The sequence below is a fragment of the Stegastes partitus genome, unplaced genomic scaffold, assembly GCF_000690725.1.
Source record: "Stegastes partitus isolate 25-593 unplaced genomic scaffold, Stegastes_partitus-1.0.2 Scaffold2208, whole genome shotgun sequence".
NCBI classification, from domain to species: Eukaryota; Metazoa; Chordata; class Actinopteri; family Pomacentridae; genus Stegastes; species Stegastes partitus.
The window spans coordinates 1-13,567 of NW_007579939.1; positions in this window are offsets into that span (position 1 = coordinate 1).

The following is a 13,567-nucleotide window of genomic DNA, read 5'->3' on the forward strand; positions in this document are numbered from 1 at the left end:
GAAAATAATCATCACCATCATGACTAAGAAATCGTATTTTCCATCATCGTTGTGATATGAACATATGCAATAAACACAATAAGAAAAATCATTTTATTTACTGGATGCATGCTGTTCAAGCATCTCATCCCTCCGAATAATTTGGTAGCGATTGCGAGGTTACCTAACACGACGGTCGAGGATAAAAGAATAGCGAGGAAAGATGTTTTCATCTTGTTTAGAAGGAAATATTTTAAAAGGAGGAAGCAGGGATGGTTATATCGTCCCAAATTAAAGTTCTGTTTAATTAGTTGGGGGTATATTGGGGGTTTAAACTTCTGCTGTCTATGTCAGCAGTGCACCTATTCAAGCAGAAAGATAAACGGCTAATACACCGAAATATTTGCTTTTTGTCGCGACGTTAAATAATATTATGGCAGATTTTCCTCACATCGTGCAGGCTTGGTTTTTACAACTTTCTCGCGTTAGTAGCTGTTGCTAAAGTATCTCGTCTTCTACCACATGTGCAGACGCACACTTACACATGGTGCGGCCCTCAGCAATCATTTATCATACGCACATACACATAGAGTCATTTATATCGGGGGAAACAGGCAATCCTCGGCTCATCCTCTCCATCCTCCCATCCTGCTTGGATTTACAAGCACAGAGCCCATTTCAGCCTCTGTGCAACCACTCATCTCCCACCGCTTCACCCAGTGCTCTGCTTCTACCAGCCTGGTTCTCCTTATAGCCCATAATAATCCCCCCAAAAAGCCTCTCCTCGGGTCTGCGTCCCCCCCCTCCGACTCCCAGAGAAGTAACACAATGGCAGAAGTAGAGGCGAGCAGAAGAGATCAGTCAGTTTGATGAATGCATACACATCTGTGGGAGATTTCCTCTGCAGATAAAATGAACACTTACTGGTTTTTAGGTTTTGTCTTTCCGCTTCCCCCCCTCACACACACTGCTTAAATATGTATCTGAGGGTGTTTGAGAATAACGACACGCCAGAGTTCACAAATATCAAAGTTGATGTCACAGTAATGTTTCAGTTCACGTGATGTCTCTGAGGTGGAAAATGTGTTAAAGGTGCTGACACAGAACCCGAAGCTCACAGCGGATCTCGTTCACCGTCAGGTTCCAGGTAAACGCCAACAATCCACAGCGAATGTAAACTAAAAGCGATGCCCGCCCGCGCCGGAGCACTTGTCAGGTTGAGTTTGTTTTGTCACAGCACCCCTGTAAGAGTCACCCAAGCATTTAACACAGACAGCGCAGAGCAGTCCTTATCTGCAGCCCTGATACGGGAGCAAAGGCATCGAAACGGCTAATTTAACCTCATCAACGTGACTGTGCTGCGCTGCGGAGACTGGAGGTGGAATAATTTGTTGGTGAGGCTGTGACAATGGAGGCAGGAGCCTGCAGGGGTTTAGGGACCAGACTGTGTGGTCCTATCAGATTGCAGTATTGACCCGGAGTCTGGCTTGAGTTGTGAGCGAGCGTTCAGAAGAACAGAAAAAATCAGTCCACATGTGTGAGAGGGAGCAAAATAAAGCGAGAAATAAAAACATGAAAACATATTTGAAGAGTGTTCTTTACATTTGAGCGATCAAACCATAAGACGCGACGATTATTCAAAACAAGAAACCTGAAAAATGCACTTATTTATTGTAATAAAACAAATATGGAGCAACAGACTCGCTGGTGGCCAGTTTTATTTATAAAACTGTGGCGTAACATGAGTCAGCAGCACTTTATGGTAGTGACTCCATGCAGAAACAAACACCCGACAGCTCTCAGGTTACGGTTTCGTGTTACTAGTTGTAAATCATCACGAGTAAATCATCAGAAATACCTCGGCGACGTGAAACAGAGCTGAATGTGTTTTCACTTTTTTTAAATTTCCCACTCATAGACGGGCAGCTGAAGAGGCGGCGGAGCAGAAATGTTCAGCAGATAAATTTAAAAGTTAGGTGACTAAATGTAGTTATATATGAATAACACTAAAATATAAATGCAAGTAAATCGCTGCAAACAGTTGGAGTAATTAACTCTTCTTTGTATTTGGAATGGGTGAATTAGACCATCAGTGAAAGGTGAGAAAAAATAAATCTAAACATAATTGATTTCATTCAGATAAATATTTTCACATCTTTCTATATTATCTTATGCACATCATATCTGAGAGTTGCCTCTACATTTTTATGATTTTAATTAGACTACAAGAAAAAAAGGTTCAATCCAGGGATTATATTGCAAAATTCAACACACAGTTCTGTCTAAAAAATAAATAATCATGTACAGTTTTGTAACGCTATGACCCTAACACTTGTGCAATTAATAAAAAATAAAAATCAGCCTGCTAGAATATTGATTTGTTCAACCCTCAAACTTAGAGAAACACCTGTTTGGTTTAGACACTACCTGCATCACACTATAAAAAACGACTGTTTATCTCTACCTGAGCATTCAGTGACGCTCACCTGTGGTATAAACATTTGTTCTAATATCTCACAGATTTAAAACTTGCAGCTCTCTTAACCCCATCCATCGCTCTCTATTCTGCTGTTTTGCAAAACTTCTGCGACTACGTCAAAAGAGAAACATCCAAACACCGATTTCTACTTCACAGATTTTCTTCCTGTGTGTTGAAGGGACAGGACTCTGTAAGGCGACTGCCTTCCACGTCGGGGGCCAATCAAGAACAGATGGAAGGGGTGATGACCCCCCTCGCAGGCGAGAGCAACAGCGCGACTGCCACTCAAAATCGCAGCGTGTGGATGTGTGCGAGCGTGGACTTGTGTGTGTGTCGGAGGGCGGCGGGGGGGCCGTGTTATGGCTCTGAGGGTGCGACGGTAAACAGGGTCCCCATGCGAGTGAGTGACACTCCTCCAACATCTGTTCCACGGAAAACACTCCTCTCTTCCTCACTTCTCCTCCACTAACCATCTCCCTGACGCTGTCTCCTCCACACACACACACACACACACACACACACACACACACACACACACACACACACACACAGTTAGATGATCTTTTCATTTTACAGTAAAGCCGAGAGGAATGGAGAAATTAGATTAGGGCCGAATAAGATACTCCATTTGTGATGTGGCTCTTTGCAGGGTTCTCTGCATGGTTGACAGAGGAGGCTGCAGACGATGCCTTTACCCTTTTCTTCTCCTTCCTCCCTCGCTGTCGCCCCCCCTCCAACACCACCACCTCCTCCACCTCCTCCTCCTCTACTCCTCGCTCGGCGATCGGGTTTCTCTCTGTCCATCAGTGGAGAGGCAGAGGAGAAGAAGGGGAGGAGGTGGGTTGTTCTGATCAATGGCAGGAAACCAGACGATGGGGAAGGGAAGACGTGAAACAGATAGGCCCCATAACCTACCTACCTACCAGGATACCGCAATCACGTCTCCCTCTCCATCCCCTCCTGTGTTCCTATCTGTAATTCACACACACACTGTTGAAACACAGTCCAGACACCACACATACAAACACGCATCTGACCGCAAACATGCTGCAAAAAACACACACACACACACACACACACAGCAGCAGCATCTAGCTTCAGACTGACACACTGAGCGTTGCATACCGCTCACCTGCCCCTTATGGGAGGACGACTAATAACATACAGAATTAGAATATATTTTTCTCCCAGCTCTATGCAAATCTCAAACATATTGCTTTCTGTCTCCAGGGGGCCACACATTCCCACACATGAATACTTAGAGGGGCGCACACACACACATACCTCAACCCAAGATACGTGTAATTAGGACGGACGGAGGGAGGGAGTGGCTGTCTCGTTTGAGTTTATTAATTTGTGGTATTTTTATTAACGTTTATCGGCAGCGTTTTACGGTGGACAACGCCGCCGCCGCTCGCTCCTCGGGGCACTTATTAGCCGAATGAGTATTTGCCGGTTATTTAAATCTATTCCTGCGGATCAAATTATGCAGTATTAGATCCTGGCAGAGTTATGAAACCAACACTGATAACACAATGGAGGGCAGATGGAGATTTACATTATGGACTCGCACCGAAACACGCTGCTAAATACGATCCGACTGCTTCATGTTTCAGAGATTTATTGGAAAATACTTTTTCAGCCGAGTCGACCGTGATGCTCGGTGCATCTCCTCGTACGTGTACGTGGGTAGATGATCTTTTTCGCTGCAGACTGCTGAGCCTTCTTGCCACTCCGGCTAACTCTTAACTCCTGTCAAAACACGGAGCTTTAAATTGAATTAAGACCGCATGCTGCAGTCCCTGCTGAGCCCCCCCCCTACCTCCAACCAACGCCTTTAACACTGCTCTGGAACACACACACACACACACACACACACACATGCATTCACACACATCTTATATGCAAATATATATATCGAGAAAGATGCACACAAGACATTCACACCAACAGCAGTTTCAAATGCACATATATAACTGGATAAACGGCAACCGAAAAAATCTGCAGAGGGCACGACGAGAGAATACTTGAAGCAGGATGAGGCCAACTCAGCCTTGAAACTCTGTCACTGATAATTCACTGCAGCTGAAACACAGACGAAGATACAGTTTCAGTGTCCGTAACGCTGGCTGGAGTATTTTTTTTTTTGCTAAGCGCCGCTCGATGGATTTTCACTGCCCTGTTTGTGTGGTTATTTAAAATGAAGCCGGTGGTGTGTGTGTGTGTGTGTGTGTGTGTGTGTGTGGTCAGAGGCCTTTTATAGGGAAAAAAAAAGCTTCATGTTGTTGTTTTTTCAGGAATATTTTTCAAAACACACACTGTGTTCCTACACAAACCTCCAAATGGCTTCACTTTATTGTCATATCTGCATTTATCTTTTTGCCTTTTCTGTTGTATTCAGGAGTGAAAAAAAATAGTCTTACTGCCAAGCTGGAGTCATTTTGTTTTGATTACAGGATAAACCTACTTACAGACCATTGCTAATACAAAATTGCCTCCAGTAAATGAAAAACACCCAAAAAATGTGAGCCACGTGGTGTTCAGATATCAGCCAACGACTCAGCCCCTCCTCGGCGTGCCTGCGCTTCGTCCACTTTAGTTCATGCAGCAAAAAAATTGTCAATGTTCTGCGTTTTATCCACAGATCGCTCTCCGATGGTGGCAATTCAAGTCGCTCTATTAGAAATCATGCTAAAGCAATATTGTCTAAGCGAGAGGCTCATTAATCACGCGGCTGACAAGAGCTCTGGACATTGTTGACGAGTAATGAGTGTGTTGCTAACCTTTAATGCATTTGGGCTGCTGCTAGTCAGGTGGATAATTAGCACGCTGATGATGGTACAAACGCGTTCCGTACGCCATCAATTCTGGTGATTATGTGTCATTACTCAGCTGCAATAAAAGGCAGGAGTTTTGTTTCATTTGTACAGTTTGAACATTGGTCTGCTGCCACATGTCCAGAGCAGGGATTCAGAGCTACGAGCAGCAGCAGCAGCTATAAAAATCCTACCTCTTATTATGCGTGTGTGTTGGTTAAACGCATGGTTTCTTTATTTAATTATCTCTGGATGATTAACAGAAAACATTAATTACTTTATACTCAAATTATATTTTTTAGAGAGGAAAATAAAAACAGAAATATGAGAATAAATTGTTAGGTGACGCTTGCTTAGTGTTCGACGGTATTGCTCAGCACATTATTTATGAAGGTTTGTATCGGCGACATAAATTTATGAATGAGCCGTTCTGGTCTGGCTCCCGCAAACGAGACTTAAGTGGTGTGTGGGGCAGAACCTTTGCTTGGAGACTGAGCAAAAGGTTACTGCAGTGTGTGTGTGTGTGTGTGTGTGTGTGTGTGTGTGCATAGTGAGTATTGAGCAAAGGCCACTGCAATGCAACCCAACACCAGCTCTTTGTCTGAGCGCCACAGCCTGCTAACCAGAGTGCCTCACTCTTTTCCAAATTCAATTCTTCAATAGTGTTTATGAATTAAGTTTCAAGTGACCGTGGCCTGATATAATTACACGGGCATCAATTATTTCATTATTGATAATTAAATGAATGTAATTTGTCTTTCTTGCGTCATTATGCAGTTTTGTGTTTTTAATTTCTTCAGAGCAAAACCTAAATGAGTGTATTTTTGCTTCTGTGTCGGGAATTATAAAGAAAATTCTGCGTTAATGTAAAGCAGAGAATGTATTTTATCACTAACAATAAAATTCACAGGTTTAATGAGCTATACAGAGTTCACCGATTTTCCCCAGAGACAAAGACACAACAGGACGTAAAGGTTAAGGCCAGGAAACTTCTCACCTGTTTTATGCTGTTTGTACTTTTTTTTTTTCTAACACCTGTTGTGTGTACGGAAAACAATAAAAAAAAAGATATAATATTATAATTACACAGAAGCTTTCATGAGGTGAAACGAAGCTGATACCAAACCAAGTGAAATACTGATAGTGTGGCTTTTAATTTTCCCACACTGCAGTCAGGTTCGTGTTACCACATCTAGCATAAAATATTTGGTGTGTGAGGCCACCGCTGTGTATATGCACATGTGTTTCCATCCCTTCAGAGACATGATAATTGTTTGTTGTGATATTGTAATGAAGCCCTCAGGCCCTCTTAAGCTAATCAGCCCCTCTCTCTCTCTCTCTCTCTCTTTGCAGATAGATCAGTTGTCAGGGCCGTGGGCAGGACAGCGCAGTGAAGCACGGCGTCTGCCTTTTGGCCTTCGCCTTGCGTGACACACATTCTCTGCCATTCCTGCCTAACACATTAGCATGCAGCCTGCCCATCAATCAGCGAGGCAACTCTCCCGTTCTGTCCTCCAGCTGTTGTTTCTTGTCGCGCTCGAGGTGATGATACACGAGCAACATTTTAAGGTAATACAGCTCAGCTTTGCTGCCAACGTCGATGCCAGTGATATGTGAAGGGATTTATACAAATGATATACATGTCAGTCTAAGTAAAGATTGCATCTTTAAATGTGTACTTAAGTATTAGTCAAACCTGAAGCAACATTCCTTTTTTTAAAGTTCTTTTTTTTTTTTCAATCTCCACTTTTAATGACTGTACAACTCACTCTTCATGTCTGTGTGCAAAACAAAACATTATGGATTGAAGTAAGACATGAATTACAGTCAATGCAGATTTACACACTAGACTGCAGCTTAAAAATCTATGACAAGCTGAAATCCATGAATAAAATATCAACATGCAATTGCTAAAACTAGTGTTTTTAATTTTTCCTGAAAATTGTGTTTTTAGAATGGCTATGATTATTTAATCGTACAGTGAATACAATTATATAAAAAAAATAAATAATGGAAGAACATATAAAAATATGTATGTATGCTATCTCAAATTTTGTTGTGCTTTCTTGTACAATGACAATAAAGAGATTCTGATTCTGATATTTTTCTCAACGATATTGTTCTCTTTTCTGAACTAAATGCAGCTTTTCTCTCACTTGTATCTGACAACATGAAAGTAGTATAGCTAGTCGGTTAAAGTTAGGGTAGGCAGAAATCTGGAAAGTTGGACAAAAGATAAAAATGTTAGAATATACAACCTTCCTTCTTCCTGCAACTCTTCCCTTTCACCTCTCTGTGGTTAAGCTCCTTCCACCAGATTCACTTCAAACATGTCAACATAGTCAAGCTAAAGGTCAACTTTCACTTGTGGCTTTGCACAGGATTCAAACCCTGCTCTGCTGAGTAAAAGTCCACCAGCTAACCTACTACATCACCACGTCCCACTGAAGCTTACTGATCTTTATACTGTCTTACCTGCTTCAGGTGAAAAGACCTGCGATGGCTAAAATGTGACGTCACAAGTTAGATTTTCTAAACCCTTAAAAGTGCAGCCGGGAAGTCTGTTCTCTTCTCAGACCACTTAATATACAATATAGTGAAAGATTAATATGGAAGATTTGCCTCATGGTGCCAACATAAATACTGCCTACTCCAGCTTTAAAAGAAAAAAAAAATACATGCAATTTTGTGCCTGTGTGATGAAATCAAACCCTTAGTGGTCAAACAAGCGTTCTGAACAGCTGCATACTAATGAATTTTTTAGGAAGCACACCGTGGACACTGTTCACTCACGTACGTTATGTTATCTACAGGAAGAAACTTCCTGTCCAGGATGCTGCAGGCATCTTTGGCATATTCCGCATACTTGCTATATTTGTGAGTGTGCAAGAGAGCCTGTGTGGTACATAATGGACACATTCACACATCTGCTACGGGCTGCGCGCCTGTTTATACAGACACAAATACAAAATTACATGTAAAAACGGCAAGACTTAAACACACAAGAATGAATGCAAACACACAGAAGTAAAAGACCTCAAAAAGTCTAAATATAAACTTAAAATTATGCAATAAAAGCACTTTTTTCCTGGCGCGGATCAATATTGAGATACAAAGTAAATTGTTGAGGACAGGTCAGGGCTGAATGGATTCGGCTGGCGGCTTATGGAGCTTACAAAACAGATTACTCTCCAGAGAATGAAGTGAAAGTTAAACAAAAACAACACTGGTGTAAATTAACTCTGAGTGAGGATCTGGGTCTGAGGCATGCGGTGTGTGTGTGTGTGTGTGTGTGTGCGTGTGTGTGTGTGTGCGGTGCTTGCTGGAAGATGATGATGACCATGATGAAGGTGATGATGATTGGTTAATTGCGGGCAGCTTGCAGTTGCCATGTAGCGCTTATTCTCTCTCTCACTCTTTGTTAGTGTGTGTGTGTGTGTGTGTGTGTGTGTTGTTCACAAGTTGTAGTGCGAAGGGAGCGGCCTGCGGTGGCTGTGAGAGGCATGTAATATGTTTAAATAGAGCAAAGTAGTGTTTGGAGAATTGGTAATTACTTACATCCCTCTCTGACCATAGGGACACTGTCCAGATCCCCTTCTAGCTCGCTCATACGCTGATCCACACGTACAGCAAAACAAGTACACACCCGGACGAAACGCAGTCAAACGCACAAACACAACAGTCAATGCCAGTGAGTCACTCTGCCAATCAACAATCAACAGTAGCCACGTAAGAAGTTGACAAAGTAGTTTAGCAGTCGAGGTGGTGGTTAAAATGTAAAGTCACACCTATATTGTGAGACTTTTGTACAAAATGTGTAGTTTGTCTCTTTAGCACAGGTTACCAAAGTTGATCCCTGGTTGGCTGCAGGAAAACCTAAAACTCCTCCCACCTCAGTTTAAACCGCTGAAGCTATTTGTGTGGAAAAACAGCAATAAATTATGTCTAAATAGCAACTCTTTTTATTCTGAGTTTAACATAACTATTCCAATAGGAAAATGTTTGCACAGAGTATTTAAGAAAGACTTTGCACACAATCCAGTTCTTGGCAAATGGCGTCACGAACACGTAGGGAAAAATGAGGCGATGCTTTCCTGCTCCACCGTTCTACCCAAACTCTAAAACTGTCAGACACCACAAACACCATGACAATATTAATAATAATAATTATTATTATTATGTCATTTAACCACTATTCTTCCACTCCTGACTTTGCTACTGTGTAATTAGCGGTACTACACTGTAAAATGTGAAAAGTTGCTCTTACTTAAAGGAATCTAGGAAACCAGTTGCACTCAAAAAAGGTAAGTAAATATAACCATCAGTATTAAATTCAGTTTACTTCATATCTACTTGTAAAGTTGGTGTAACACAGGTTGTGAATATGGAGGAATTGATAAATAGTGGGATGTTATTAGGTCACTGCATTCATCATTGAGTTCAGATGTATTTAGAAATGTGTTGAATGTTGGAATTTTGATTGTCTTAGCTTGCCATAGTTTGAGGAGGCGGGATCAGCATAACTGAAGCCAATCAGGATGACCGGCTGCTCAGCTTAGTTCCGGGACGTTCCCCTTGGTTGCTGTCACGCTTCTCCTGCCAGCTTGACTGCTGAATGTGAGACACGATATTGGCAGCCTGAGGATGTATTACATGCATGTACATGGCTTTTCAACGGTGAGTTCAGAGTAGAGGGGAAGTGTTAAGCTTGGATAATATTGAAAGTCGCTCGTTAAGTCACGTAATGACCGCATTCGTGTGCAAATTCGGCTATTAGCATTTGAGCTAGCGCGAAGCGGCGCTAACGGCTAACGATGACGACCGTTAATGTTAGCCACAAGCTAACATTAAGCTACAAGCTATTTCTCACCTTGGTTACCAGAGGGAATGTTTGAAATGTTAATAAAAGTATATGTTGTTTCATAGAATGTGTAGTTTGAGAGCGGTTACAAGTTGTTCAAGCTGAGGCTGAATTTTTAGTGTATTTTCTGTTACCAGTAGGCCTTTGGTAAATGAGGAAAATTAAGCACGCAATTTATTTAAGCCTTAGTGTTACCATGTTGTAATTTAGCTGGTTTAATACTGAGTCATTTAATTGTATATTTATGTACTTTGTGATGTTGTTGTAGTAACTGTTAATATACAGTATAAAATACAATAAGAGATGATGTTGGGTTATAATTTGATGTACATCTTGCTGACTAGATGAGATACCAGTGTAACCAACTGGTAATCCGACCTTATCCATTAGGTCAGGATTTTGTGAAGGGAGGAACTGGACAGAGCAGAGCAGGACCAGAAGTTCCAGTGAGTTGGAAGGCGAGCCACCCACCCTGGAGATCCTAGACCGAGGCAGAGTGAGATAGAGCGATCCAGTCCCTGAGCTGAGGATTAACCACACTGACTGTACACTGGTTTGAAAGTACTCATCTATACACTGACTCATTGGACCTCATTGAATGGATATACACACACAACTGGGCCCCAACATTTTTTTTTGTTTCAGTAAAGGACAGAAAAAACTTTTTTTTCCTCCCCCCCAAGTGTGCACACTTAAGTTGTCTAATTTTATTTTTGGGAGGGTATCTGAAATTCACACTGTGACATTTCCTATTTTTTTTTATATAATCATTCATATGCCATTACTGTGTGTGGTGTTCATTATTGTCATTCATTCACTCAAGGCTCCAGTCGTTTTGCTGTATTTACTTCATTTTGTGAACATAAAAATACCATAATAGTATAATGAATTTGCTCTTTCCAGTGTTAGAAACTTAAATAATAATAATAATAATTGATCAGATTTATAAAGCGCTTTTCTAGACACTCAAAGTCGCTTTACACTGTCAATTATTCATTCACACACATTCACCCCATTGGTGGTAGCTACGATAGTAGCCACAGCTGACAGAGTACTTAGTTTTATAACTCTTTAAGGAAAAATGGAGGAGGTGTCCGTCTCACTAATGCAGGTGAGGTGGTGGTTTTCTTCTTTTTTGTTTTTATCAAAGTTTTTTTCATTTAACAAACTTATCAATGATTTATTGAGCTGTTGTTTTCAAATCTGATCAACTCTTTTTTTTCTTAACTTTGAGCATCAATATCATGGGATAGATAGTTTCAATAGCAAAACAGCACCAGTTTAATGTCAGTGACACAAAGTTATGGAAACAAGTACTCTGTAAAAGAAGGCAACTGGACCTTCAAACAAATACTGCAACATACCAGAAAATAACCATCTAATGAAAATACCACTTTTTTTTCATCATTTAAATACATTTGCCTTAATTTTGAATGAGATCGTGTGTATTCTTATGTTAGAATAGAATAGAATAGAATAGAATAGAATAGAATAGATTAGAATAGAACTTTATTGTTCCCTTTGGTGGAAACGTCAGGGAAATTGCTGATAAGTTATGTGATGATATATGTTAACCTACATAATCAACATTTTGTTAATTGCCTCTAATGTTACACATATATTTACATGAATAAACTTGAATTTAACAGGTTTAAATGAACTTGTGTTACTCTTTAGCACCACATGTGTGTATAATGCTGTGTTAGCAGGTTCTTTGAGAGAACCACATGAGAGAAATTCAGACATTTTAGCGTAATTTCTGATGGTTCAGATGAAGATTTTCAGTCTTCATCGACTGAATCAGAGCTGTGTTGCCTCACAGTAACTCCCTTTCCTTAAAATGAAAGTGGGGTTTACTCCAAGTATCACAGCTGTCATGAAGCTGCTGTTATCAACACTTATCTCATTGTTTTCTGTCCATACATGTTAACAAGTGATCACAATAATAATAATAATGACATCATTTCAATCAACATATACATTTAGTTTTGCCAATTTATTTTTGTTGGCTTATATTTTGCAAGTTTACTATGCACACAGTCGTTTGTGACTGTTTTTTTTATTGCCAGTTTTTTTAATGGCAATTGTTTGTTCTTTGTTGTTGGTTCTTCTTTTTTTTCTGGAACCATCTTCTTTTGGTTTCCTGTTGCCACCCAGACGTTCTTTTATCCAGAGACGATGTTCTGATGTCAGGATGCTTCTCAAGACGAACAGCTGCTTTGATGACTCCTTGTTCTTTGTTCGTCTTCGTCTCTTTTTTTTGTCGAGCCAGTGTTCTTTTGGACTTCCAGCTCCTATCCAGACATTGTCCGTTCGTCAGGCTACATGGGGTCCAACTCCTGGTTCAGATCATCCACCTTCTCTTCCAGGTGGATGATCTTAGACCGATCTCTGTCACCATGAGCATTTGGAGAGCTCTGATGGTGGAGCTGCTGTTTTAGCTCCTCCATCTCCTGCTGGAACGTCTTCTCCTTTTCTAAGGCAGCTTCCGTCATGACGCAGATGGTGCTGCTCATGTTTGCCTTCTCAGCTTGCAGACTTTTGATGAGCTTCGTCTGCTCAGAGAGACTTTGCTGCAGAGAAGACAAATCTCTCTGCTTCTCGGTGTTTTTGGACAGCAGCACCTGACACTCATCCCGGAGTTGGTTGTACCTCGTTCTATGTTGAGCGTACTCCATCTCCAGGCGCTTTGTGATGCCGATCAGCTTTTCTTTCTCCATCGTCAGCTGATTTGTGGTGTTGACCAGCTGCACGACGGCGTTCCGCTTCTGCTGCAGTTGCTGAGTCACGCCGGTCAGCTGCTTCTCCAGGTTCACCTTGGCCTTCTTGCTCTCTGCATGCTGTTCCCTTTCTCTGCGGTACAAGTCCTGCCAGTCGAGACAGGACTTCTGGGATTTTTCCAGTTCGATGGTCAAATATTTAATTTGACCCCACAGAGTTCGGCTTTCACGTTCCTCAGTTCCGAGGAAGCGAGAGAGCTGCTGGATTTTAGCATCCTGACTGGCTGTGGTGTCAGAAAGCTCCTTGATTTTGGCCTCTTGTCTGGTGGTGTTCTCAGACAGCGCCTTGATTTTGGCCTCTTGTTTGTCAGTGTGTTCAGAGAGCTGCTGAATTTTGCTCTCCTGAACAACACTGTTTCCACAGAGCTCTGTGTTGTACGTCTCCAGAGAGACGATTTTTTCTTGAGCTCTGTGGAGCTCCAACTTGAGTTCTTCAATCTGGTTCAGCAGAGCTTTCTTTTTTGCTCCACCGAACCAGTTGGAGGGTTTCAGGGCGGCTAAGTGTCGTTTGGAAGTCTGGGTGGTCATATTGTGGACTTCTTTCTTGAAGATTCTCTTGCTCTTTGCTGTTGCGGGCTTGTGAAAAAGCTGCTCCTCGCTCGTAGCTAGTTGCAATGAGAATGTCTCAACAGGAATGAGTAAAGCTGGAATG